The sequence below is a fragment of the Dermacentor silvarum genome, chromosome 2 (assembly GCF_013339745.2).
Source record: "Dermacentor silvarum isolate Dsil-2018 chromosome 2, BIME_Dsil_1.4, whole genome shotgun sequence".
Lineage (NCBI taxonomy): Eukaryota > Metazoa > Arthropoda > Arachnida > Ixodida > Ixodidae > Dermacentor > Dermacentor silvarum.
This window is the reverse complement of record NC_051155.1, coordinates 165012558-165016881: the sequence shown is the minus strand read 5'-3', so window position 1 is coordinate 165016881 and position 4324 is coordinate 165012558. Positions and strand designations below refer to the sequence as shown.

General features: G+C 52.2%; 1 non-coding gene across 1 annotated transcript; it reads left to right on the top strand.

Annotated features, from left to right (window-relative positions):
• The first annotated feature begins 797 nt into the window (after positions 1–797).
• Trnal-uaa (transfer RNA leucine (anticodon UAA)) lies at positions 798–881 on the top strand. The gene has a single exon. It is a non-coding gene; the product is annotated as a tRNA-Leu (tRNA).
• The last annotated feature ends 3443 nt before the right edge of the window (positions 882–4324 follow it).

Here is a 4324-nt window from a genome sequence, read left to right as displayed (position 1 = left end):
CGCCAGGCTAGCTCACAGTCCAGACCAAACTGGCCACACTGACACATACTCTCCACGCCAGACTGTCGGAAGCGCCCTCGTGAAAATGTCTATATATGGATGGAGTGTATATATATTTACTACCGCAACAAAAGGATTCACAAGAGCCACGTCAGAAGAAATGCCAGGTGTTATGAAGGCGTATAAGTTCTTGAAATTTAGCTATGTCTGTTTCGATGGGGATGTTTAATAGAAGGTCATTCCAATGTTTTATGGTGCGTGGTGTTTATTTTTTTATTTACTTACTAAAAAGCGAAATGGGAATACCAGAAGGCACTGCTAATAAACCGGTGCACATGCTCCTCCAGGAATGCACTAAAATTCACACATGACAAAACACGCAAATGCCTACAAACATATAACACAACCTTTTTCTAAGCAGGCATGTATGACTCAAGATACCTGTAAACTAGTTACGAACTAAACATAAACATGTTTATGTTTAGTACAAGCAATGTCATTTAAGCAATTTTTCTTTTTTCTCTTACATCAACCACATAAAAAAGATAGGCTAGAGCTGACAGGATCAGAAAAGATACAACTGGCGTTGCATGCTAAATAAGTCACATAGCAATGCATGCAATGCGAAATAATGCCTTTTAACTTGTTCTTATTTAACAAAGACGCTGAATGACCTTTGACGTGATTTGGGTATTCCCGGTGACGAAGAACACACACATGCGCGAGCAATGATTGTTTTCTTAGACTCACCTCACAGCCCCGCATTCTGTGCTCCAACTGAAGCCGACATAACGACCGTCAGGATGGCCGAGTGGTCTAAGGCGCCAGATTTAAGCTCTGGTCCTCGTAAGAGGTCGTGGGTTCGAACCCCACTCCTGACAATACTTCGTTTCGTTTTTTTTTTTTACTCTTGCCTTCGGTATTTCTCGTCACGTATGCATAACTTTCATTTTGCCATCCGAGTGTGTCATTTGTTGATGATGCCTACCATGGTCAGAATAAGCAATCAGAAAACCCTCTGGAAAAAACTTTTTACAGCGAAGCTGTTAAGGGCTTACTCTTCGATGGTCACGTCCGGATGTAGAAAAAAAAACTCTCATTGGCTGTATGTGCGAGCCTCTCTCTCCTACTCGAAAGGAGGACAGCGGGAAGGCTGCGCGGGAGGGAAGGGTTGTGGCTTCTGCTCTACGAGCAACTTGCACTTTGCGCGGCGCCAGGCGGTCGCGCTCGCCGTATCTTGAAAGCGATCTGCAACACGGCCCCTACCTTTGTATGCGCTGTGCTTTCGTCGCTCAGTTTCCCCTTGAAGCGATAGACCGCGTGAACCTTCGCCCGCGGCTGCTGGCACGCTTGCTCACGCCAGTGTTTTGACAGCGCTTGTGTGTGGTCACACAGACAACACGCAGAACTGTTGTCCAAGGCGGCGGCGTTTTGCCCGCCTTCACACCGAACGCGCCCGGCGTTGGTGACGTGTTTATGAAGAACGTGCCAACGTTTGCCGTACACCCTATGGCGGTGTACCGTAGCGGCCATAAAACCCATGGTCCCTGTGGTCACTAAATAAATGAAAACCACCGGATCATATATATTTCTCATTCTGTAGTAGTTCAAATAACCAATTACACCATCACATCTGAATACTCATGATTGGAAATACATAATTTCCACCATAGTACAGCTTCGCTGGTCTTCGATCTCCGCCCCAGTGGAAGGGCTGACAGTTTTGTTTAATGGTAACGATGTATATATATATATATATATATATATATATATATATATATATATTGCCACCTGTAGGTAGTGGGTCGAGGGCAAGAGTGGGTCGAGCCCAAGAGAAGAAAGAAGACCGCGCGCTCCTTCTCTGCTCGAGCCAGCCCCGACGGTCGCGTCTTCCAAGAGCCAGCTGCTCTACGTTTATTAAACCTTCAGGGCTACTTCTCGAGGCTCGTGACAAACTGGTGGAGGTGCTGGGTAAGCGTCTTCACGGATGTTGCAGACCCCTCCAAGGATCTGCGCTACGAATCCAGTGCCTGTCGACACTCCCGTGCATCGGGCCAGCCGCAGGATCAGGGGACTGTCTCAAGAAGTCGTCAACGCTACAGTTCCCACCACATCAACCGGTATGACCAGCGCTTCTCTTCAAACCGCCCCAACCGGTACGGGAAGCACGATGTCGAACCGTTACACACTTGAGAGCCCACGGATCCCGAAGACGTTTCATGGCACAGTGGTCGAAGACGTCGAAGACTGGATGGTCGAATACGAGCGCGTGGCCTCCGTGAACGAATGGAACGACACGGAGAAACTCCGACACGTCTACTTCTACCTGGAGGATGGCGCGCGTACGTGGTTTCAGAACCGCGAGGGGCAACTGACGTCGTGGCGCGAGTTTTGTCGTCAGCTTTTGGAGACATACACCAGTCCTGATCGCCACGAACGAGCGGAACGTGCGATTCAGGCCCGCGTCCAGTTGCCAAACGAAACTGTGACCACTTACGTCGAAGACATGACGCACCTCTTCCGACGGGCCGATCCAAGAATGACGGAGGAGAAGAAGTTACGTCATCTGATGCGCGGGGTCAAGGAGCAACTCTTCGCTGGCCTCGTACGGAGCCCTCCGCAGACGGTCGCGGAGTTCTTGTCCGAGGCCGTGACTATGGAAAAGATGCTTCTGCATCGCTCGAACATGTATGAGCGGCAAGCGAACAGCATGTCTGCTGCTGACATTTTCACGGCCATAGGAAGCAACGGTGACTGTCTGCGATAACTCATCCGCTCTGTCGTGCGTGAAGAGTTGCAAAAGGCCGCTGTAACACCGCACCCTACGGTAAGCTCCATAGCGAGCATTATCAAGGACGAAGTGCACCAGGCGCTACGTGACACCTTGCCTCCTGCTAACGCTGCGGCAGTACCTGTTGAATATCCGCATGCGACCTACGCGGAAGCCCTGAAGCGCCCTTCTCCCTCTCCGCCGCGGTTCGTTCGTGCTCCTCCTACGCTGTCAATTCAGTCGGCGCAGCCGATGTCGTACTACGACGCTGGGTATACACCGCCGCCGGTTGTTCATGCCGCTCCATTTGCCCACCATTCGGAGCAAGCGGTTCGCTACGTCGACGACAGACGCCCGCCCCCTCGGAAGTCGGATGTTTGGCGCACACCCGATCATCGGCCTCTGTGCTTCCACTGCGGTGAAGCTGACCACCTGTACCGCCAGTGCCCATACCGGCGCCTTGGGATTCGCGGCTTTTCCGCATACTCGCCGCCACCCCGATACGGCCAGCGACCCCGGGACATTGAGGACTACCTCTCTCAGCAGCGCTTGCCACCGCCTGCCAGGCGGCAGTCGCGATCGCCGTCTCCCAGACGATTTTCACCTCCGCCCCAGCGCTATTCTCCCGAGCGGTCGACCAGTCCCCGCCGGGAAAACTAACTGAGGCGATCTTTGGGGGCGAGGTCGCTGACGGTCGAAGCGCTGAAGACCTCCGACGGACGCAGTTACGGAAACATACCGATCCGCCATCACCTGCAGCTGAACGAGACGACCGGCTTTCGCTCGATATACCAGTGACCATTGACGGTTATGCCGTGAGGGCTTTAGTGGACACCGGCGCAGACTACACCATACTAAGCGGGAAAATAGCAACGCAGCTGAAGAAAGTGATGACGCCCTGGCATAACTCGCAGATTCGGACGGCTGGCGGCCACGTCGTTACTCCGCTGGGCGCCTGCACGACTAGAGTTGAGATTCAAGGATCTACATTCGTTGCGAGCTGCCTTGTCTTACGCGAATGCTCCCGCGACGTTATTCTTGGGGTTGACTTCCTGCAGGAGTACGGCGCGATTATCGATCTGCAAGAGCGTCGTATCACTTTCTCTGCCACACGAGCAATCAATGTGCAAGACGGCCAACGGCTCGACGACGTACTTCGTGTTTCGGCAGACAGTGTAACGCTTCCTCCACGAGCCAGTGTCCTCGTCGACGTTACATGCTGTGGCTTACGCGATGGCGAAGCGGTGGCCGAAAGTAACTTGGAACACCTACTGAAGCAAGGTGTTTGTGTGCCTCGAAGTGTTATACAGATTCGTGCTGGTCATTCGCAGTTGCTTGTTACCAATTTAGCTACGAGCACCGACACCTGTTCCGCGGCACTTCGTTAGCGTTTGCTGACGCAGTAGCAAACGTTAACAACTGCTTCACGTCAGAAGTAGTGGAGACAGCAGACACGTCTCTGGGCCATCTCGACATCAATTCTGAACTGTCCACCGATAGCCAGACAGCACTGCGCAAGCTCTGCTTGAATTCAGGACCTGCTTCGCACATTCT